Source organism: Pan troglodytes, chromosome 1, assembly GCF_028858775.2.
Source record: "Pan troglodytes isolate AG18354 chromosome 1, NHGRI_mPanTro3-v2.0_pri, whole genome shotgun sequence".
Taxonomy (NCBI): Eukaryota; Metazoa; Chordata; class Mammalia; order Primates; family Hominidae; genus Pan; species Pan troglodytes.
Genome location: NC_072398.2, coordinates 187176150 through 187201492, shown reverse-complemented (window position 1 = coordinate 187201492; position 25343 = coordinate 187176150). Strand labels below are relative to the sequence as shown.

General features: G+C 40.9%; 1 protein-coding gene across 26 annotated transcripts in view; it reads left to right on the top strand.

Annotated features, from left to right (window-relative positions):
* ST3GAL3 (ST3 beta-galactoside alpha-2,3-sialyltransferase 3) overlaps positions 1-25343 on the top strand; it is a 224899-nt gene that overhangs the window by 60046 nt on the left and 139510 nt on the right.

Genomic DNA, 25343 nt, shown 5'->3' with positions numbered 1-25343 from the left:
AGCCCTTAAGTCAGAGGAAGAGAGGCCAAGGGAGAGATACCAATGACTTATTCTGTCAGTCTATGAGGATTACTGCTGACTGACAGCTTGTTACTTACTCAGCTTTATTCCAGGCAGTGTGGGGCATTTAGGAAGAGAGGCGCCTGGGCCTGGGAATTTTAAAGACTGAAAGCTGAGACTCACAGGAAGTAACCAAGGACAAGACAATGAGATGAAGTGTTTCAGAGACAACAAAGAAGTGGCGATTTAAAAAAAAATAAGTAAATAAATAAGAAGTGATGTCAAGGAAAGCTTTGAGGAAGAGATGGGCACTGAAGCAGGGACCTGGCGGTTGGGGTAGGACATGTGGGGACCTGGGAAAGTGCTCTAGCAGACAGAGCACTCGAAATATTTTGTAAGCTTCAGTGAGAGCTGAGAGCGGCTTGTGAGGAATGGTGGGGGGCGGGGAGTAGTGAGACCGAGGATTGCAGAGCAGGGCAGAGTCGATGACAGAAGGCCCTAAGGTGAGGTGTGGAGTTTAGATTTAATGCAGCAGGGCCATTAAAGGCTTCTACCCTTAATGGAAAGACCTGGTGGAAAAGTAGTGTTCTGGACTTTTGTGTGAAGGAAAATTAACAACACAGAGGTCTCTTCTGGAATTTCTGTTGAGCACCTAGAATTTAAAATGGGAGGTTGTGTTCCTTTATTCCCTCAGCAAAATAAGAGGAAGTGACTCTCAAGCCTGGACTTGAAAGATGAATGAATAAGATGAGAAGTGCATTCTAGGCAGTGATAGTAGCATGAATAAAGTGGAGGGGCCTGGAAAAGGGCTGGGAGAGTCTTGTGTGGAATGCAGAGTTTGGATTCTGAGTTAGGCGGAAGCAGCTGATGAAAAGGAGAGAGAGAAATGTGGTCGGATTTGCATTTTAGAAGGCTCACTTTGGCAGCTGTGTGGAGGCTAGATTGCGAGAGAAAGAAAAGAGGTAGGGATACCAATAGCCACAGCACTTCACCACTTGAGGAGTTTCAGGGACGGACAGATGCTTGGAAAGGCCTTGTGGTGGAGGTAACATCTGAGCTGAGTAGGGAGGGCTAGGAGGAGCAGAAAGGCAGAGGGAAGATTATGGATAGAGGCGCAAGAGTGCAAGGCATGGCATGAGTGAAAACCAGGGGAAGATGGATGTGGCTGGCATATAGAGTCTCTGGGGGATGGTACTCCCTGGGCAGGTAGGTAATGAGTCAGGTCACAAAGGTCCTTCTTTATATGTCACAGTGAACAGGGAACAGTTTAGACTTCATCAGGTAAATGAAGGGAAAGCCACAGACCATACCTAAAGCAAGTCTCAACAAGTGTCAGAGGATTGATCACACGCAGAATCAATCCTCTGACCACAGTGAAATTAAGCTAGAAATGAATAACAAAAAGATAACTAGAATATTAAGAAATGAATTTGTAAATAATCATTGGGTCAAAGAAAAAATCATGGGAAGTAGAAAATATTTTGAATTGCATGATACTGAAAATATCAAAACTTGGGTGGGGGGGCTAGGGGAAGGACAGCATTAGGAGAAATACCTAATGTAGATGATGGGTTGATGGGTGCAGCAAACCGCCATGGCACGTGTTTACCCATGTAACAAACCTGCACGTTCTGCACATGTATCCCAGAACTTAAAGTATAATTAAAAAAAGAAAATATCAAAACTTGTCAAAACTTGTATGATGCTACTATAACCTATAAGCATAGAGGGAAGTTTGTAGACTTTAATGCATGTTAGAAAAATAACCGAAGGTTGAAAAAAATTAGTAATCTAAACATCAATTTCAAGAAGTTAGAAAATGTGCAGCACATTAAACCCAAAGAAGGAAAACAGAAAATAATAGTTTGATGAAAAAGAAAAAAAAATACAGAGGATCAACAAAGTCAAAAATTTGTTCTTTCAAAAGATTAATATACTTTTCCAAGGAGCAAGTTTTTTTAAAAAAAGATTAATAAAATTGACAAATGCTGGGCACAGTGGCTCATGCCTATAATCCCAGCACTTTGAGAGGCCAGTATTTGAGGATCACTTGAGGCCAGGAGTTTGAGACCAGCCTGGACAACACAGCAAGAGCCTGTCTCTACAAAAAAAATTTTTTTAAAATTAGCTGGGTGTGGTGGTACATGCCTGCAGTCCTAGCTACTCCAGGTGGCTGAAGCAGGAGACTCACTTGAGCCCAGGTGTTCAAGGCTGCAGTCAGATATGATCACCCTACTGCACTCCAGTCTGGGCAACAGAGCAAGACCCCATCTCTAAAAATAAAAAATAAATTTTTCAAAATTAAAATTGACAGACTTCTGGCAAGACTGATTGTGGAGGTCAGAGAGGAGAGAAATTGAAGCACAAGTGCCAGTGAACAATGCCAGAAACAGGAAAGGAGACCACACTACAGGAGCTATAGACTTGAAAAAGATAAAAAGAGGCTATATGAACAATTTTATGCCAAAAGTCCTGAGAATTTTGTGAAAATAGATCCATTTCTAGAATAATATCCGACTAAAACTGACTCAAGACATCATGGAAAACCTTAGAATCCTATAAACTTTTTAAACCAATGGAATCAATAATCCAAAATCTTTCTCCCCAGAGAACTTCAAACCCAGAGGGCTTCACCGGAGATTTCTTCAGCAGATTGAAAAGAATAATTAATTCCAGCTTTGTACAAACAGTTCCAGAGAACTGAAAAAGAGGGACACTCCTTACTCATTTTTTTGAGACTAGCATAACCTTGATACCAAAACTGAAGAAAGACAAACTCAAGAAAGGAAGATTAAAGGCCAAGCTACCTAAAAATATAAATGTAAAAATCCTCAACAGACATTTAGCAAATTCCGCAATATATAAAAAAGATAATAGATCACCATCTAGTAGTTGGGCTTATCCTAATATACATGGTTGATTTAACGTTAGAGAAATTCATCAGTGTAATTAATCACATTCATAGGTTAAATAGATTTTTAATAGATTAAAAAGAAAAACATTTCAGTAGATACAGAACAAGCATTTAATAAAATTCAGCATGTGTTGATGCTGGAACTGCTTAGCAGACTAGGACTAGCAGAGAGCTTTCATCTGAAAAAGGGTATCTGTTCGTAAAACTCAAGCAAATATTTTAAGGGTGAAATTTTGGAAGTTTTCCCTTCAAGATCAGGAACAAGACAAGAACATTCCCAAACCACTTTTTTTCTAATATTGAGCTGAATGCCTAGCCTGGTGCACTGAGGCAAGAAAAACCCATGATGAAAATCTTAACCGAGGAAGTAACAGGATGGGGAGGGGAGGGCATGGGCTTGGGAGACATTTGGGAAGAAGCCTTGTCATGCCTTGGGTTCCTGTGTTCGTTTCTTTTTTTCAACACATATTGACTAAATATAATATCTGGTAATAGGGAAGGTAGGAAAGAGAAGCAAAGGAAAGGGGCCTAATATTTATATTTATTCAGTTCCTACCCCGTGAAGGTGCTGGACTAGATGGTTCAAGTGTTTTAGCTTATTTCATTCACATACTCTCTTTGCTATCTTGAGAACTCCTGTAATTAGTCATCCGGGAAACTACATAAGAAAAAGGTAATATACTATATATTTGCATAAAATCATTCCCATTGTAAAATAGTAGTTCAAGCTTGTTTTTAGGTATAAAAGGATGTTGTATTTTATGTAGTAGTTCTGTTTTTATTTTTTCTCTCATTTTTATTCATATAGCAGGTCTTTGAAGTAGAATAAAGTCTGGCAAATGGTCTTTTTCTAGTTTTATAGATAAAGAAGCAAGTACAGAATTACACTGATTAGCTCAATTGTCAATATGGGACTGAAACTTCAATCTTTCATCCCAGGGAGTAAATAATTTACTCTATAATAATTTAAACTATAACTTGAACCATGGAGTAAATAATTTAAACTGATTTGAAAGCACATAATCAAAAGATTTTTGAAACGGAAATATGTTGGGGTCCTGGAAGCATGGTTCAAGGAATCAAGCAGAATATTCTCTAGTAAAAGTCTTTGTAAGACTAACTATGAAAGAGAGAGAGAGAGGAGACAGTGAGGAGAGGAGAGGGGAGGGGAGGAGAGGAGAGGGGAGGGGAGGAGAGGGGAATGAGTAGGGGACGGAGTAGAAGGGAGAAGACCAGTGGACAGGCCTCAAGTTTTTAGCTGTGTGCGTAAATTAACAAACACAAACAGAACAGATTTTAAAAGCACTGACATAGGAGGGAAGGAAGGTTCAACCTCATTATGACTTGTTGAGGTGGGACTGGTGACAAAAACAGGATGATAAAAAGATAGGACATTTCAAAGACTACATTTAAAGGAGAAAAAGAAGCAAGCCATCCTGGAGGCAAGACTAGGGGTGAAAATTGCTTGGACAGTTGTTGTTTTTTTTCTTTTTTTTGAGATGGAGTCTCAGTATATTGCCCAGATTAGTCTTGAACTCCTGGGATCAAGCGTTCCTTCAGCCTCAGCCTCCCCAAGTAGCTGAGAGTACTACAGATGCACATGAGACTTGGATAGTTGTTGATTGACTGTTAACTCTAGAAACAAAGCATCTAATAAAATCTTGCCTTGCTTCTTATTGCTTGGAAGGGAGAAGTTATTCAATTTAGCAAACATTTCTGAATTCCTGCTGCATGCCAGGTACTTTGCCAAGTACCCAGGATATTATGTCTGGTGAAGTTCGATCTCTGAGCCAGAAGAAAGTTCTGAGCCCTGATCTCTATCAGATAATCCAGAACGTCCTCTCATGGCCTACAAGGCCCTTCATATTCTGATCTCTGACTGTCTTTACAGCTTTATCTTCCAAAGTAACAAAGATAGCTATCATTGAGTTTAAGTGCTTTGCATGCCTTACCTTCCTTAATCAGATCTTCACTCTTCCAGCTGTAGTTGCCATTTCCAGTGGAATTCTTTTGTCCCTCATCAGTTATCCCCTTCTTTTGAACATTTTCATCCTCTATTTTGTCATGGCTGTTTCCCTTTGGGCAATAAACATGCTTATTGACATGTAAATGAAAACTGAATGTATTTTATATTCAAATTGAGTGTCTGAATATATCTGTTATAAATAGAATGGCTGGCTTAGAAAACATGAATTAGAGACTTATTTTCCAGGTACTATAAAAGTGATTCTTGGAAATCATTATATTTAAATAAGCGAGACTGTTGGGCGACTTTTTGGTTTTTTTTTGTTTTGTTTTTTTTTTTTTTGGAGACAGAGTCTCGCTGTCGCCCAGGCTGGAGTGTGCTGTCGCCCAGGCTGGAGTGCAGTGGCGTGATCTCGGCTCACCGCAGGCTCCGCCCCCGGGGTTCACACCATTCTCCTGCCTCAGCCTCCGGAATAGCTGGGACTACAGGCGCCTGCCACCACGCCTGGCTAATTTTTTGTATTTTTAGTAGAGACGGGATTTCAACGTGTTAGCCAGGATGGTCTCGATCTCCTGACCTTGTGATCTGCCCGCCTCGGCCTCCCAAAGTGCTGGGATTACAGGCGTGAGCCACCGCGCCCGGCTGGGTGACTTCTTTTGGAAACCACTTTTGACCCCTAATTTAGTCCAGAACTCAGATTATAATGTTTTAATAAAGTTGTGTGTGTGTGTGTGTGTGTGTGTGTGTGTATAGTATCTGCACTATCCAGATCATGGTTGTTATAGTTGTGATGCTTATAGTGTTAATTTGAGGAAAATAACTTTCTTAGACAAATGAACACCTCCCTTTGTTTTTTTACAGAAGATGGCCTGTTTCAAAGGTGTGTGCTCCTGGATGTTGGGTCACCATTTTTCTCTCTTTCAGGAGCATGGAAGTTAAAAGGAAAAATAAGGGGGAATATGAGAAGTCAACTGACTTGAAACTGAGCGTATCCTGCAGAGGTGGTCCTTTTTTTTTTGTTTGTTTTAGATGGAGTTTCACTCTTGTCGCCTAGGCTGGAGTGTGATGGCGTAATCTCTGCTCACCGCAACCTCCGCCTCCCGGGTTCAAGCGATTCTCCTGCCTCAGCCTCCCCAGTAGCTGGGATTACAGGCATGCACCACCACACCCGGCTAATTTTGATTTTTAGTAGAGATGGGGTTTCTCCATGTTGGTCAGGCTGGTCTCGAACTCCTGACCTCAGGTGATCCGCCCGCCTCAGCCTCCCAAAGTGCTGGGATTACAGGCATGAGCCACTGTGTCTGGCCGGTGATCCTTTTTTTAATCCTATTTGTATATTTGCTTTTTGTCATGATGGACAGATTTCCTGGAATCTAGAGCGCTTGTGACAGACTCAGCCTTCCATCATGAGCTCATTGCTTACGTCTTATTCTCTCCAGCTACACTCTTGGTGCCCTTTCCTATTGCAGTGATTTTTTGGGTTTGTTTGTTTTTGTTTTTGAGACAGGTTCTCACTCTGTCATCCAGGCTGGAGTGCAGTGGTGTGATCATAGCTCACTGCAGCCTCAAACTCCTGGCTCAAGCGATCCCATGGCCCCAGTGTCCCTTGCAGTGATTTTTTTTTTTAGAGAAAGTTTTAAAATTTGTATTCAGTAGAGTTGTTTAATAAAATGATGAAATACTTTTTCTTGGCAGATACTGACTTTATTTTATTTTTAGTTTTTTGAGAAAGAGTCTCACTCTGTCACCAGGCTGGAGTGCAGTGGCGTGATCTCGGCTCACTGCAACCTCTGCCTCCCAGGTTCAAGCAATTCTCCTGCCTCGGCCTCCCGAGTAGCTGAGATTACAGGCACGTGCCACCAGGCCCAGCTGATTTTTTTGTATTTTTAGTAGAGATGGGATTTCACCATGTTGGCCAGAATGGTCTCGATCTCTTGACCTTGTGATCTGCCCGCCTTGGCCTCCCAAAGTGCTGGGATTCTAGGCGTGAGCCACCTCGCCAGGCCTATTCTCAAATTTTTTTTAAAAAATCACTCTATTTATGAATTTCCTAGTTCGTTTTGAATGCTCTGATAAGTGAGAAAGTGAAAGTGAGAAAGGAAGATGTGAGGGGTATTGAGTGTTGTAACTCTAGTTAATTAATGCCTTCTGAGATAGCTGGATCTGGGGAGCCACATCCACCTCACTCCAGCGGGCGTGATTTTGGCTCCTGATTGACATCCTACCTGTGATTTTTTTGTTTTTGTTTTCTAAAGACCAGAAGGATACTAACTCATGCCTTCCTTGGCATCTCAGTGTTGTCTTACTGAGCTTACTACATGCTCTGGTCCCAGGGCTCCAAGTTCTGACCCACTGTTAATCCTTTTTATTTATTTGTTTCCTCTTAGCATTTTGCTTTGGAGAAATTACAAGCCATTGGAAAAGTTGAAAGAACAAGCTGATGATCATCAAGATCCTGTTAACTAGATTCCCCAGTTTACATTTTAACATTTTCCACATTTGTCCTATCTTTGTAGATGGATAGATAGATAGATGATAGACAGGTAGATAGATAATAGACATTTTTCTGTACAATTTGAAAGTAAGGTGCAGAGTTTTTGATATTTCCTCAAATATCTCAGTTTGCACCTCCTGAAAAAACAAAGTTTTTCTCCTTCATAGCCATGGTACCATTATCACACTAAGACAATGGACTTAATTCTTACATTAATTATTTAATAATTAACTTACTAATCACAAGGGCAAAACTGTTCTGTGGTTCAACACCTTAACCAAATGATCCAATTTAATATCACCAGTAGTGGGACAGTCTGTCATTATGTGCCTTCTGATGTGATGCAGTAAGAAATACATATCACCTACATAGTGTCTGTGCCAAGGTGTTTAACCTGAATTTGATCATTTAAAAAAATCAGATGAATTCAATACACAGGACATGCTACAAGCCAGCTGGCCTGAACTCTTCAAAAGAAGGCAGTCACATGAGAAAACAAAAATGGAGAGGGTGAGCTGTTTCTAATTATAAGAGGCAAAAAAGACAGAATAGCCAAATGCAATGAGTAAAATTTATTCAATCACAGATATATAAGGGAAAAAGACATACTTGGGGGGGCAATTGGGTACATTTTAATATAGACTATAATGATAATATTGACTCCTTGTTATTCTTATATATAATAAATCCCTGTTAGTAGTAGTTTTGGATTCCAGTTCTAACTTGGTTTTTTCTTTTGCTATTGTTACTCTTGTTTCACTGAGCACATGGAACTATATATCTTATATTTTAATTTAAAAAGGAAATATTTTCTGTCTTATTGCCTTGTGGAAGGTTTTGTAATGATTTGTTTCCAGAAGGCTGCCACCTTGCTGCCTTTCAGGTGTTGAGTGGATCACTGAGGGAGCTCCACTCTCTGGGATCTTCAGGACCTTTGCATTGCTGATCGTGGACTGGAGTTTTTAGGATAGGGGCCCAGCAAAAGAATGAGAGGAGTCAAGGCCAAGCGTGGGCAAGCCCCATATGAAGAAATAGATGACTCACCTCTGTGGAAGGTGGAGCCAAGCATCTCCAGGGCTGTAGATGTCCTAAAATACAGATTTGTAAAAGTCTGTTGTAGTTCTGTGTAGAATTTGGTCATCCTTTCATTTGGAAAAGTGAGTGGTAGGATTTTTGTTTCCTAAAGATGACCTGTTTCCAGATCCTGTTTTATAGCATTGTTCATTCATTCATTAATTTCTCACTCAGCAAATACATATTGAGTGTCTGCTGTGTGTCAGGTACTGTGCCAAGTGAAAGGGATTATGGAAAAGACATTATGTGTCACCTCAAGTTTTCAATCTAGACAGGGAAACCAACATTAAACACAGGTAAACCTTCAGTTACATCCGCGGTAAGTAAAAGCAGGGAGCGTGAGAATACCAGAAAGATGCCAGTCTGAGATGCTATCTCAGAGTCTAGCTCTGAAGATGCTTACGCCACACCTCCGTCCTCAGCCCCTAGTTACTTCCAGTCCCTGACTCCCTGATTCTGGCACGTTCTCTTTCCTAGTGTAAGAGCGAGAACCAGCTAACTTAATCCATGAGTACCTTGTATATCAATTTATAAAGATAATTTGTTACCTTTGCTGAATAAAAGAAGCTCTTCCTGATTGCCAGAACCTCCCTATTTTTCAAGAGAAGCTGGAAATCTGAATTTTTTTTTTTTTTCGAGACTGAGTCGCGCTCTTGTCACCCAGGCTGGAGTGGAATGGTATGATCTCAGCTCACTGCAACCTCTGCCTCCCAGATTCAAGCGATTCTCCTGCCTCAGCCTCCAGAATAGCTGGGATTACAGGCGCCCACCACAATGCCTGGCTAATGTTTGTATTTTTAGTAGAGATGGGGTTTCGCCATGTTGGCCAGGCTGGTCTTGAACTCCCCTCAGGTGAACACCTGCCTCAGCCTCCCAAAGTGCTGGGATTACAGGTGTGAGCCACCGCACTCAGCCGGAAATCTGAATTTTTATGTGAAATCTCCTGACTTATAAATGTTAACAAATTCAGACATTTGCAAACACTTCGTGGGCTAAACCTAATACATCTGTGAGCCTCCAGTTTACAACTTCTACTTGGGGGGACACAAAAGTATAGTTATGCAGGAATTCTAATTCAAAGATTAAGGAAGTTCCCTTTTTCTTGTGCATACCCTCGTTCAGCATAGTTACCAAATAAAAGATTCAGAATACCAAGGACACAAACCAGGAGTTGTTTTTTTTTTAAGTCCCTTTTATTTTCTCCTCAATATAATATTAAGTAATAAATAATTATGACTTTCACTGATCTTCCTTCCTTAACCTAAGCAGTAAAGATCTCCCTATCTTGCAAGAGGCAGGTGAAGGAGATTTGTCCACAGTCAGCCTCCATTGACCACAGTATGGTCAGCGTTTCCCTGGAGGTGAGATGACCTGCCTTCTATTCCTTTTTCTTCCTTTCTTGTAGATAATAGTTTTCTTGAAATATAATTTACACACCATACAATTTACTTAAAGTTCAAAATTCAGTGGTTTTTAGTATATCCACAGAGCCGTGCTAACAGCACCACAATTACAAACATCACCACAATTCATTTTAAACATTTTCATTACCCCAAAAAGAAATCCTGCAGCCATTTGCCGTCAGGGCCCATTTTCCCTCAGTCACCCGTATCCCTAGGGCAACCACTGATCTACTTTCTGTCACCATAGATTTGCATGTCCTGGACATTCCATATAAATAGAACCATATAATATGTAGTCTTTTGTGACTGGCTATATGGGTTTTTGCACTTAGGATAATGTTTCAAGGTTTGCCCATATTATAACATTTATCTCATTTCTTATTATGGCCAAATAATATTCCATTATAGGGTAACACCACATTTTATTTATCCATTCATCAGTTGATGAATGGATAAATATGGATGATATTTAGGTTACTTTCACTTTAAACTCTTATTATCAATAATACTGAACATTTGTGTACAAGTTTTTGTGTAGACATACTGTTTTCATTTCTCTTGGGTACTGGCAGTGGAATTGCTGAGTCACATGGTAACTCTATACTTAACTTACCGAGGAACTGCCAGACTGCTTTCCAAAGCTGCTACATCATTTTACATTCCCACCAGCAGTGTGTGAGGGTTCCCTTCCTCCCTGTGCCCTCCATTCTTAATACTTATAATGATCAACAGTGATGACAACCCATTACAACTTCACATTTCTCAGTTGGGGCGCTGAAAGCTATGTGTCCTCTCTTTTTTAATGGAAATATTATAAATTGCTAGGCCTACAAAATTTCTCATGAGAAAGTATAAAGACTTTGTTGAGCACCTTTCATTTTTGCCCCTTCTCTGGCTTAACTAAGTAATCTCTTGAGAATGGTATGGTACCATGCTCTTTTAAGGACAGCCTATCAAGCTCATCTTTTTCCCAGGTGAAAGGAGGAATGTCATATGGCTAATGACTTCAGAGTCTCATCATGTCTAAGGGTCTCTGGCACATGCATATTATATAGGTCCTGCTATCGGAGAGATTCGTATCTTTTTTATTATTTAGGTTTTTAAAGCAAATCCCAGACATCATGTCATTTTACCCATGAATACTTAATTACACATCTCTAAGTCATAAGATCTTTTTTTAAAAAGCCAATGTGTTATTACCTCACATTAACAATAATTCCTTAGTGTCTTCCAATACACAATCCATATTCAGATAACCCCAATTATTAAAAATGCCTTTTTGAGCTCATACAGCCAAGACAATCCTAAGCAAAAAGAACAAAGCTGGAGGCATCATACTACCCAACTCCAAACTATACTTCAAGGCTACGGTAACCAAAACAGCTTGGTACTGGTACAAAAACAGACACATAGACCAATGGAACACAATAAAGAACTCAGAAATAAGACCACACACCTACAACCATCTGATCTTCTACAAACCTGACAAAACAAGCAATGGGGAATGATGCTGGGAGAATTGGCTAGCCATATGCAGAAAATTGAAACTGGACCCTGTCCTTACACATTATACAAAAATTAACTCAAGATGGATTAAAGACTTAAATGCAAAACCCAAAACTATAAAAATGCTAGAAGAAAATCTAGGCAATACCATTCAGGACATAGGCACAGGAAAAGATTTCGGGATGAAAATGCCAAAAGCAATTGCAACAAAAGCAAAAATTGACAAATGGGATCTAATTAAACTAAAGAATTTTTGCACAACAAAATAAACTATCATCAGAGTGAATAGATAAACTACAGAATGGGAGAAATTAGTTCAACCATTGTGGAAGACAGTGTGGCAATTCCTTAAAGATCTAGAAGCAGAAATACCATTTGACCCAGCAATCCCATTACTAGGTATATACTCAAAAAATATAAATCATTCTATTATAGAGATACATGCACTCATACGTTCATTGCAACACTGTTCACAAGAGCAAAGACATAGAATCAACCCAGATGCCAATCAATGATAGACTGGATAAAGAAAATGTGGTACATATACACCATGGAATACTATGCAGCCATAAAAAGGAATGAGATCATGTCCTCTGCAGGGACATGGTTGGAGCTGGAAGCCATTATCCTCAGAAAGCTAATACAGGAACAGAAAACCAAAAACCGCATGTTCTCATTTACAAGTGGGAGCTGAACCATGAGAACACATGGACACATGGTGAGAACAACACATACTGGGGCCTGGTGCGGGGAAGGAGAGCATCAGGAAGAATAGCTAATGGATGCTGGGCTTAATACCTAGGTGATGGGTTGATCTGTGCAGCAAGTCACCATGGCACACATTTACCTATTTAACAAACCTGCACAACCTGCAGATGTACCCCAGAACTTAAAAGCTGATGGGAAAAATAAAAAGCCTTTTCATAGCACTTTGGATCTGGGTCCAAACAAGGTCCACACATTTGGGGTTTTTTAAAACTTATCTTTCATTCTAGATTAATTCTTTTCAATCATATTTAGACAAAACAATTACAAAATAATATGAGTATTTAGTAAGATATTCAATAGGATATGATCAAATGTGAGGCATCTAGATTTCTTTTCTTTTCTTTTTTTTTTTTTGAGATGGAGTCTTGCTCTGTCGCCCAGGCTGGAGTGCAGTGGCACGATCTCGGCTCACTGCAAGCCCCGCCTCCCGGGTTCACGCCATTCTCCTGCCTCAGCCTCCCAAGTAGATGGGACTACAGGCACCCGCCACCACGCCCGGCTAATTTTTTTTTGTATTTTTAGTAGAGGCAGGGTTTCACCATGTTAGCCAGGATGGTCTCGACCTCCTAACCTCGTGATCCACCCGCCTCGTCCTCCCAAAGCGCTGGGATTACAGGCGTGAGCCACCGCGCCCGGCCATTCTTTTTTTTTCAGACAGAGTTTTGCTCTTGTCATCCAGGCTGGAGTGCAATGGCGTGATCTCGGCTCACTGCAACCTCCACCTCCCAGTTCAAGTGATTCTCCTTCCTCAACCTCCCGAGTAGATGGGATTACAGGCACCTGCCAGCAGGCCCAGCTAATTTTTGTATATTTAGTAGAGATTGGGTTTTGCCATGTTTGTCAGGCTAGTCTCAAACTCCTGACCTCAGGTGATCCACCCGCCTCAGCCTCCCAAAGTGCTGGGATTACAGGTATGAGCCACTGCGCCCAGCTAGATTTCTAACAGACTCTTCATTGGCCCTATTGGTAGGTATATGATATGCTGTAATAATTAAGGAACCAGATCAACTAGATTTGAAGCCCCAGTCCTATCCTTATAGGCTGTGTAATCTTGTGCAAGTTACTTTAGTGTTTGTTCGTATTGAAGTTATACATGTGCATAGTTTACAGGGCTTGTTCCCAACAACAAAAAAAGCACTTCCTCATCATCACCACTAGTTGACTTCCTACCTCCAAGAGGCATTCATTTTTAACTCTTTTAGGTAATTTGTTTGGTTTTTAACCTCTGAATCTCTAATAACAAGTTTATGTTGCCAGTTCTTGATTTTTCTGTTTTGAGTATTACCTACTGACTTTCTTCAATGGAAGATGAATATTTAATACTCTGTCACACTCACCACTCCTCTACCACAGCCATGCAATCTATCCTCCAATTCTTCTAATACAGTTAGAGCAATATTCAGTCTATATACTATGACCATAGAAACACTATTCATAGATACCATGATTACTGGTTTTTCATTGTATGTTTTGTTTTTCCTGAAGTCAGTAAAAGTCTTGCTTTTTGCTTTCCTTAGTTTTCTATGTATTTGTCACTAATTCAACCCTAAACTCTTCCCCAGTTGTATAAATCTTTCTCCATATGTTCAGACATGTTAGATTGTCTATCAGCTTCATTTTCTTGAAGAACTCTCTTTGGGAGCCTCTGACATGCTCTCTTTGGATGGTTTGCTCTCTGTGTAGCTGCACATCTGTGGTCTTGAAGTCCCTGTCACCATCCTCTTGTGGTATATCTCATTTCCTTGGCCCCATATTTTTTTACTTCTTCATTTAATGGAACACATCTTGTACTGATTTCCTGAGAAAGGATACATGAGAGGTAATTTTTTGAGAACATACCTGCAAATGTCTTTATTCTGATTTCACACTTAATTGATAGTCTTGCTGCGTATAGAATTCTAGGTTGGAAACCATTTTCCCTCAGTATTTTGAAGATACTGCCCCCATTGTATTCTAGGCTTTTGGTGTTCCTCTTGAGGAGTCTTAATGCTATTCTGATTTTTAATTATTTATATAAAACCTGTTTGTAGTTGTTCTCTCTGGAAATTTGAAATTTCATGATAATATACCTTGATGGAGGGCTGTTTTCATACTGTGCTGGACACTCAGAGGGCCCTTTTAAGCTCAAAAAAACTCAAAACCTTTAGTTCTGGGACAACTTTATTGAGTTATTCTTTTCAGCATTTTCTCCTTTTCATTTTTTCCTGTATTCTTTCTTTCTAGAACTCCCATATTCAGAAGGCATGTTTTCTGGACTTGTCCTTTAATCTTTTAAAAATATTTTAATCATTTTCCATCTCTATCTTTTTGTTCTATATTGTGAGAAATTTCCTTAACTTTTCCAATCCCTTTTCCAGGTCCTTTTTATTTCTGCTATTATGTGTTTCATTTTCCAGGGTTACTTTTTTCTTTTTGTTCACCTCACCAAATATATTTTTTATGATATCCTCTACCTGTTTCACGAATAACATTTCTTCTCTCTGAGGAGTTTAATGATTTTTTTTTCCTGAGTTTTCATCCCCCTGAGTCTCTTCAGTTTTTCCATGTTGCATTTAGGTTTCATTTGTTTTGGTGTCCTGTCGTTATAGCAAATACTTTCCTCTAATGCCTCAAACAATCTTGGCTGTCTGCTCATATTTAGAAACCGGGAATCTTGTTTTTAGTATCATCTTCATTCCCTCTTCTAGTGGTACCTGATGCTGCCAGTGATTGAGTCTTTGGGGAGTTCTGTGATGTATTTCACGTTCAGTTCAACTTTTCCCACTACCAGCACAGGATTCAGCTTTCTTGAGTTTGCTGACTTCCACTTGTCTACTTGGTTTCCAGTTTTGTGTCTCTTCTGTCTTTGTCCTGGGTGCTTCTGCTTTACAATGAACATGCAGTCGTTTCTGTCACTTGGGGAGATTTGAATGGGAGTAATCTAAATCAGGTCAGCAAACTGTGGTTCCTATGCCAGATCTAGCCCACAGCTTGTTTTTGTGTGACCTGACTTAAAAATGATTTTTATATTTTTAGGCCAGGCACAGTGGCTCATGCCTGTAATCCCGGTATTTTAGGAGACTTTGGGAGGCAGCGGATCATTTGAGTCCAGGAATTTGAAACCAGCCTGGGCAACATGGTGAAACCCCCACTCTACTAAAAACACAAAAAATTAGCCAGGCATGGTGGCACACACCTCTAATCCCAGCTACTTGGGAGGCTGAGGCATTAGAATCACTTGAACCCAGGAGGCAGAGGTTGCAGTGAGCTGAGATCACGACACTGCACTCCAGCCTGGGTGGCAGAGCAAGACTGTCTCAAAAAAAAAAAAAAAAAAGATTTTTACATGTTTAAAGGGTTGCTAAGCAAAACAAAACAAAAAAACAGAAGGATATGTGACAGAGACTGTGGCCTACAACGCCTAAAATATTTACTGTCCACTTACAGAGAAAGTTTTTCAACCCCCAACTGAAATCTCCTATTTCAAACTGGAAGGCTAGTTCCTTCCCTCCCAATTTCCACATGCAATGATCACCTCCCATTTCATAGAGAAAATAAATCTATTGGGCAATCTACTTCTTACTCTCCCATCCCTATACCAAACCACTGCGGTTTGCCAGTTACCCATAATACTTCATTAAGTCAAACTGCAATGAATTTGAAAGGTCATTGAAAACCTCCTTGTTACTGAATTCAGCCCCCTATTTTTTCAGTCTGTATTTTACTGGCTGCTCTGTGACATTTGATAACGTGTGGCTTCCATTCTCATGGAGTTAACTGAACCTGCTCTTTCTGAAATCGCCAGTAGCATCCTAATTGGCAAACCCAAAGAATGCTTTCCACACCTTATCTTCTCCTTTCTTTTGCTACATTTAACATTATTGCTTCCCATCTATTTCTGGAATATTTCTACTCCCTTGTATTCTGTGGTAGTATTTTCTCTTAGTCCTCACCATCCCACATCCGATCAGTTTCCCAATCCTGTCCATCCTCCCTTTGAATTTCATCCGGCCCCCAACAGCCTCACGTGAGACCCTCATTGTCTGTCACCTGGCTTACCACAAAGCTCTCCTGCTAGGTCTTAGCCTCCTTACGCTCTGTCTTACACACTGCCACTAGAATGGTTTTCCTGAAGCAAAAATCTGTTGATATCATTAATTTTCTGAAAAATATATAGTGTCTTTCTCTACTCCTGTCTACTTTTGCTCAATAAAATCCAGACTCCTAACTTGGTATTCAAAACCCCATCTGGTCTGCTTTTCTGCCTTATTTTCACTCTGTTTCTCCCTCTCTATATTCCTCTCCACTTATCAGTCCTCCTTTTACTTCAGCCACACTGTCATCAACGGTGATGATGCTGATGATAAAAACACTAACAGCAGCATGTATTGAGGACTTAACTACATGCCAGGCACTGTGTTCAGTGCTTTATGTTAATTTGGACATCTAATCCTCATGACATGGCCTTATGAGGTGGGTTCTATTAATGGTCCACCAGTATGGCAAATATGAACTTGAAACATCTTTGAACATTTTTTTTTCAAAAGATCAGTGTCAAAATTCGTTTGGCAGTAAAATCTGACCTGAAATGGTATGAATGTATTTATAGTCCCTTTTAGCATAAAAATTCATTTCATAGAAGAAATATTAATATTTAATTACAGGATGCTGCCCCAAACCTCATAGGGGGATGTTAAATAATATATGGTTTGTGCAGTATGCTGCTTTCCTAAAATCTGAACACTTTGGGATTCTAATACTATCTAGTTTGAGGGGGCTCAGATAAGAAATTTTGAACTTTGTGTTACTCTTTTTACAGATGAGGAAATTAAGGCTCAGCAAGATTTAAGTAGGTTGCCCAAAGTTACATAGTGGGAAAAACAGTGGAGCCCGGATTAGCACCATGGTGGCCTGGTTCAAACGCATGCCTTGTCTGCTGTACTGCACAGGTCCATGCTACCTGCAGGTCCCTGCCCTCGACCTCTTCTGGGTTGCTGGCTTTCTGCCCTCCCTGTTCTCCCAGTGCTCAGCCCTGGCTGACTTCCCTTCCATTCCTATTCACCCAGGCTGGCTCCTTTCAGTAGCAGCCTCCATGCCTTTACCCCCTTGTCCTCCTGAAAATGTCCCACTGATACCAAGCTCTGACCAAGTCTGCCCATCTTGTCTCTGATTGGGCTGTCTTTCATTTGAGACTCGACAGAAAGGTGAATCACACTCATCTCCCAGTTTCAGACTGTGCCCTATTCAGTACTTGGCAATATTGCCTTTTCCATTTCCTTTATCAGCTTCCTTTCCTGTTTTTAGAGCAGCTGTACTAAAACTTTTCCCATCCCCTGAGCTCCAAACCTTATATACCATCTTACTCTCAGTTTCAGCAGCACATGCCTAGTTCCATATTCATTCCACCTGCTTGAGTCGTACACACAGGGGTTTGTAAGCAGTGCCACCCTTACACTGCCCCCACCCCCCGCAGTCTTAGAGGGCAGCAGCTGGTAGAATTCCAGCTACTCCCAGACTTCCTGATGTCCCTGTGAGCGCTGTTGCCCTAGGGGATGTCCTGCCCCTGATCTGCACCCAGGTGCCTTTTGTCTCCTGGCATGACATAGCAGTTTCTTCCTCAATTTCATGGTGACTCACTTTTTAAAAATAGTCTTTGATGTGTCAAAGCCTTTTTATGAAGGTCTAAATAGATTGTATGGACTGGTTCCCTTTCAGTCACATACATTTTTACCTCCTGAAAGAAACCCTACTAAATTAGTTAGGTATGATTTTACCTTCCTGAAACCACACACCCCTCACTTTCCATGCTTCAGTGCCTTTCCATAGCTGTTCCCACACTACCAGTACAGCCTGTCCTATAAGGTCATCTCATACCAGCTTAAGTACTATCTCCTCCATATCTTCCCAGTTTCTCCCAGCCAAAAATTCTCCTTGCATCTAAACGACAGGCCAGGCATGGTGGCTCACGCCTGTAATCCCAGCACTTTGGGAGGCCGAGGTGGGTGGATCATTTGAGGTCAGGAGTTCGAGACCAGCCTGGCCAACATGGTGAAACCCCATCTGTACTAAAAATACAAAAATTGGCCGAGTGTGGTGGCACATGCCTGTAGTCCCAGCTACTTGGGAGGCTAAGGCAGGAGAATCACTTGAACCTGGGAGGCAGAGGTTGCAGTGAGCCGAGATCGCACCACTGTACTCCAGCCCGGGTGACAGAGCGAGACTCTGTCTCAAAATAAATAAATAAGTAAGTAAAAATAAACTCCCATAGCAACTTCTCTAAAGACTTGTAATATCGTTATTTGAATCTATTATCTCTCTGATGGTTCAAAAGCTCTTTGATGTCAGAGACCATGTCTGATCTTTTCATACAGTCTCTCGAGCTTAGTAAGAACTCTGTATATGTTTGGTAAGTTAAATTAATGAAATCTAAGGAGAAACTTCTTGACATAAGTATACTGGATCAACAGCTTCCATTCACAGTTGAGTCTTCGCCATCAAATTATCGTACAGAAATTGTTTCCACTGAAGTTACAGATGCTCCCCAGTGAATAATTCTGTGCTATCTTTTCAGCCATCAGCTTCTTCTGCCTCTTTGCCACATGGGGATACTCCTTGTGATCAATTCTCCTCCTTTGGCTTTCTCTGTCCTGCTACTCCTGTCTCTGATTATTTCACTGTTTTCTTGTCCATATTATCACATCCTCCTAAATTAATGATGATGTTTTTTCTCCTCAGACTTTTCTTTTCTCTGTTTGTCCGCAGGAATCTCATTTACTCAGGTTTTGTTTGGGATTGGGGTTGGGAGGGAAGAAATTGAGGGACTAAGACTAGGGGTTAGATCCTTCCAGGATCTAAACAGTTGAGAAACTAAAAAACAAGAAACAGGTGGCGACGTGAACATTGAGGTATCAGTTCTGTTAACAGACTGCTAAACCTCCCAAGTTAAGGGCTCTTTCATAAAGCTAGATTGGAGAAGAAAGTTGAGAGCTGTGGTCCAAGTGGAGCCTCTGCTTCTGAGCTTCAGACCCTGTGGAGGAGACATGTGTTGCTCAGATCCAGCCTGGTGACAGGTTCACCTCACACAGCCATCCAGAAGGCAGAGGCCTGGATGGTGCTGGAAGGTGAGGTGAGGCCGCTCAGACTGCAGACAGCTTCAATGTAGCAAGAGACATGAAGAGTATCAACTATAGGCAAGGCCTTCTGGGAACTGAAGAAAAACCAAACCTCAAGGCCTCATGGAAAGATGATCCATGGGATAGCTGGTTTTCACAGAGACTGGAACAGGGAGAACATTTTGAATCTAAAGTTGTCTTGCTGCCCTCAACAGCAGGGTTGTGACTCTTGGCTCTGATGCTCTGCCACTAATGTGGGTGCTAGGGCCCAGCATCTAGCGCAGCCTACAGCATCCAAGTCTCTACACTTCTTTGTCTGCTTGTGTCTCCTACCAATCCCCCAACTGTCTGTACTTCCCAATTTAAATTCCCAAAAGAGAGACCCTATCTGCCTCTAGGTGGATGAGGAGTCTATGGATTACCTTCCCTTGAGCCTATGGGCCAGTTGTCAGTGGCCAGAGGAGAGGAAGGGTCATGTGGTTAGGATGCAGCCTACTTTCCATCAAGCAACAGTCAGCATCCATTTGCCCAAGCCCAAGCTGGATATCATTCTCTTCCCTTCCTGTCTCACTCATGTCCCGTCAGTCACTACATCCTGAAGTTTTCCCTTTTAAGCATTTTTTTTTGGCATTTCTCCTTTTTTCTCTATTCCCATTGCCATCGACCCGGTTCAGGCCACCATCACTTCTCACCCAGAGGGTTGCATGAGTCTCCTCCTTATTGATCTCCCTGTCTTCAGTCTCTCTCCCCTAATCTACCTTTTACTCAGTTGCCAGAATAATCAATTTAGTTCCCACATAATGGCCCAAGTTTATATTTAAAAATATAAATCCGACTCTGTTATTCCCGGGGTTTTAAGCAGGGCTTCTCATTGCTAATGAAATAGAACACAGACATCTTTCTGCGGCCTGTACACCCTCCTGCAGATGCGGCTCCTGTCTTCCTCTCTGACCTCGTTTTCCCACCTCCTGCTTTCTGTGCTCTGTGCGCCAGCAACACTGACCTTCTGACTTCTTCTTTAGATGTAGCAGGGCTGCTGCGCTTGCTTTTCCTTCCGCCTGGAACTCTTTCTCTTGATCTTTTCTTAGCTTGCTTCTGTCTCCAGGTCTCAGCCTGGGTGCCACCTCCTCAGAGAAGCCTTCCTGAAACACCCTGTCTAACACTGCCTGTACCTCTACCCTTGGTCTCCGTTACATGCTTTAATATTCTTCGTACTGCTTATCACTGTTCAGTATTTTGTTCATTTCATTTGTTTGGTTGTTTTGTATCTCCCTGACTAAAACAAAAATTCCTTGAGAATAAGAACATTTTTGTTCTTACTCACCACTGTATTTTCAAGCCTAGTGTGTCGTAGTTTCTCAGTAAACATCTGTTAAACTGATAAACAGTGAAATCTCCCTTGTTACTGGTTTTCCCATGGCTGTGTCTTGTGTTTAGCTTTATATGTATTTTTATTTTACCTGTTAGGTTGTGAGCTACTTGAGGGAACAATTTTCTTTTAGTTCATTTTTACGTCTCTCAGGCTTACACATGGTAATTGGCTGAAGATAAGTATACCCCAAAAGGTAGCTCATTTGCTGCATAATTTGTGCTCTGGAAACTTGTCCAATGGCAGAAAGACTGAGCCCCATTCTTCTTCATACTCCCTTTAGATTCCTTTTATTCCACTTCAGAAACCAGACACAGGAAACATCTGACTATAATAAAAGATTGCCAGTAAATTCTAGGTTTCCTCATTGAACAAAGTCATGTGCAGCAAGGCTGTGCTGTACTTTGGTCTGGAATTCTGTTTGGTCACTTGTATGGCAGGCCACATGGCTGCCTCTGGCCTGGGAGCCAGGAACAGCTGGAGCCTGGGATGACTGAAGTAAAAATGACATATTTGCTAGCCTGAGAGGGAGAAGTCTGGATATTCTTGCTCTGTTCCTTGCGAAGCAAACTTCTCAATTTGTTGAATACTAAGTTTTCCCGTTAGCTGTCAAAGTGGTTTATAACTAAAATAATCTTACATCCTTTAGAATAAATCACAAATAATGAATGGCCAAACTGTTTCTGAAGTCAAAGCAAAATTCATCAAAACAAAATTCATCAAACCTTTAATGCTCACAGCAGATTTCATTAAAAAACTTACACAAAACATGAATATGTCACTAACTTCCTCTGAAAATTTCTGCCCTCTCACTTGCCTCTTCTGAAGTTTAAAAATGTGTGATCATAGGAGCATTCCGCTACCATTGGAAATAATATTTGCAAAGACTTTGACTCTTTCCAGTAGACTGTCACCTGTTTGATGCTTACCCTTATCACTTTATTTTTATCTTAAGTGCTTATGAAGTGGTCTGTCTTCCTTGGCTTGAAGGCAAAGGCTATCTCTAATTTGGCTCCATGGGGCCTGGCGCGTAATAGCCACTTGATAATATTTGTGAGAAGGAGGGAGAAGTAAAGAAGGGCAAGGAGAGCCCAGTCCATTTAGACTAATATTGGTGGGGTATATTTAAGTATCATGAACTATAAGGATGACCTCAGTAATTAAAGAGAAAAGCTCAACAGCGTTTCAGCATGTACAGTGAATAATGAAGGCATTCAAGAACCTGCCATCCTTTGGCATTGGTACCAGTGAGTTGGAGGTTAAAATCCTAGAGCAGGATTCAGAAGTTCTGTTTTGAACTTTTTGTCCCCTCAAACGATGCAAGTAATACATGTTTACTGTACAAATTTTACAAAAATGCAGAGAATAAGCATTACTATAATTCTGCCACCCAGAGACAACCATGTTTTTAGTCTCTTTTAGTCTTAATTAGTTTTAGTCTTTTAGTTAACTTTTAGCCTTTTTTCTGTACATGTCATTTGAAAAGTTTAAAAGAGACTTTATATCAGGACTGCTTGTGAGTACAAAGAAGATAAATTGCAATTGGAAAAATACTTGTCAACTGCAATAAAAATTTGAAATGCTTGTTTTTATTGTTGCTCATCCGGGCAGTCAGCTCCTCAGAATTCCATTCCCAATCTTCTTCAGGGGAATGTGATCTGTCGCCTGGAAAACTCTTAGGATGCTTTTCTTATTCCTCCTCTGCGGAGACTCTTTGTGTGAGCACTCATTTTCCTAGGGTGAGGCCAGGTTTGGACCCCTGAACCTTCACAGGACAAGCACACTTCAGGACTGATTGGAACTGATGGGAGTCAATACCCAGAATGGATTTTACGTCCCACTTGTAAAATATCACTCAGATAACATCACCTTTGAAAGAAAGCAAGAATATTTACTAGCTTATTTCTTAGTTGAATAAACATATTGACCACTTTGTATGTGTCAGTCATTAGTTAGGCATCAGAGCCTCAAAATGAATAGACAATCTTTGTCTTCAGGGAACTTACAGTTTAATGAAAGAAGAAGAAAAGCAAACAAGGATTATAGTGCAGTATAATGAATGCCATAATAGAAGTACAGTGATGGCCTAAAGAAGTAAGTGAGCAGAATTGATCAGAGAGGTCTTCAAGAAGAAGGGGTCAATTGAGTTGGTCTTAATGGAAGAGTGGGAGGTTTTTTTTTTTTTTTTAATGCAAACCTGCAGAGAAGACAATGTGTTCAACGTCTGAAGACATGAAGGCATGCATCTCTTGGGAAATATAAGTAATTTTGCATATCTGGAACTCAAGGTGGTAAATGAGGCAAATGGTAAAGACATTGAATGTCAGAGCTTGAACTTTATCTTACAGGCCGCAGGAAGCCTCTGAAGGGTTTTATTAAAGAACAGAGACACAATCTGTTATACTTTTTGGAGAAATCAGTAGAAAGGATGGATGGAAATGGGCTATGTTGGAGGCAGAGGTGTGTTTTGGGGGCAATAAGAGCAGTCCCAGCAAAAGATGATAGGCAGATGTCCAGAAAAGCAAATCTATAGACAGAAAGTAACTTGGTGGTTCCTGGGGTTGGAGGTTGGGGCAGGGAATGACTGAATGGACATGAGGGATCTTTCTGGAGTGATGAGAATGTTCTAAATTGGATTGTGATGATGGTTATGGAGCTCTGTTAATTTTCTAAAAATCATTGAATTGCACACTTATATGAGTGAATTTCATGGTACGTGAATTATACCTCAATAAAGCTGTTTTTAAAAGCAGGGGTTGGAGGAGTCAGTCTTCTCAATGAGAGGAGATAAATGTGAGAAATGCTGATAAAGAAGTAGAATTGGCCAGGCATGATGGCTCGTGCCTGTAATCCCAACATTTTGGGACGTCAAAGCAGGAGGATCACTTGAGGCCAGGAATTTGAAAGCAGCCTGGGCAATATGGCAAGATGCTCATCTCTAAAAAAAATTGAAAAGTTAGCCAGGCAGGGTGGCACATGCACCTGTAGTCCTAGCTGTTGAGGAGGCTGATGTGAGTGGATCACTTGAGCCCAGGAATTAGAGGCTGCAGTGAGCCACAATTGCACCACTGCACTCCAGCCCAGGGGACAGGGCTGGCTCTATTAAAAAAAAAAAAAAAGTAGAATTTATAAGAGTTAGACATTGATTGTATGAGATAGGGTGGTCACCTATCTGTTCAGCCAAGTGTCCTGATTGTGATTCTACATTTTGTAAAAAAGTGGCAACCCTACCTTTTTCTTGGCAGATTTCAAAGCATATGGATCTATCTTTAACTGGCAGTACAGAGTACCTGCCTCAGAAACCACATCCTCCAGCTCTCTGCCACCCAGTTCTTAGCAAACACATGGTTGTGAGAAAAAAATATTGATGAAAGAGTGTCTGAAGATTTGTGATTCATTCATTTTTCTGTACATTGTTATTCAGCAAATATTGAGTGCCAGGTGTAGCAGTGAATAAAGCAGATTTGGTGTCTGCCTTTATAAAACTTACAACCTAGCAGTGGGAACAGATGTTATGTACAGTTATGATAACTATTGTGTTGAATGTCCATGTGCAATGAGAGAAAATGCCCATAATGTTTGGGTGGGGTGTGGCTCTAGACTCTGGTGCCATTTGCATCCAGCTGACACTCCTTTGGAGTAAGTCTGTGGAATCTGATCCCTTTTGAGTCTGGGGTTTCTTGGGTTATCTTGGGCCTTACATCATCTTGGTGCCCCTTATAATTGTTTTTATTGAACTCTATGTTTAATTTATGCCATCATTTGGCATTGGCTTATGTTGTAGGAAACAGCCATACAAGATTTACAGCTGCTTAGTACAGAAATGTAGAATATACAATCTTCAACATCATACGGCGTCTCCTTTTTTTTTTTTTTTTTTTTTTTGACATGGAGTCTTGCTCTGTTACCAGGCTGGAGTCCAGTGGCATGATGTCGGCTGACTGCAACCTCCGCCTCCCAGGTTCAAGTGCTTCTCCTGCCTCAGCCTCCCAAGTAGCCGGGACTACAGGCACGCGTACCACGCCCAGCTAATTTTTTTTTTTGTATTTTTAGTAGAGACTGTGTTTCACCATGTTGACCAGGATGGTCTCGATCTCTTGACCTCGTGATCCACCCACCTCAGCCTCCCAAAGTGCTGGGATTACAGGCATGAGCCACCGCACCCGGCCGGCGTCTCTTTTTCTAAGGCCCACAAGAGAAAGTTCTCTCTGATCACTGTACAGTATTTGCTTTTATGTTTTGGTCTTTCAGTTGCTCTGGAGCACCAGACTCCGTTTTGCCTCAGGTCTTCACACATGGCCTTCCCTCTGCTTTGAATGTCCCATTCCATTCTTGTTGGGTTTGACCCTCACTTATCCTTCAGCTATGAGTTCAAGCGTCACTTCTTCAGAGATGTCTTCCCTATCCAGTACCCACTCCCCTTCTGTACTCAGTCCAGTTCCTAATATAAACTTTCATAACACTTTCTTTTTTTCTCTTTTATCAGTTTCTAGTTAAATAGTTTGTTCTTTGGTAACATTTTTTTCTCCTAGACTGATAGCAGAAAGATCAATAAGGATAGAGACCATGCTTTTTCTGTTTGCTGCTGTATCTCAGTCATAGTATAGTATCTTGCACATAGCAGTTGCCCAGTGCATATTTATTGGACATTTGATTGAATGAATGAATGAATGAATGAATGAATGCCTTGTGGGTACTGAATCTTGTAACTGTTCATTTCCTTTTTTCTTTGGCTGTTTGAAGGCCCAGGCCCTGATT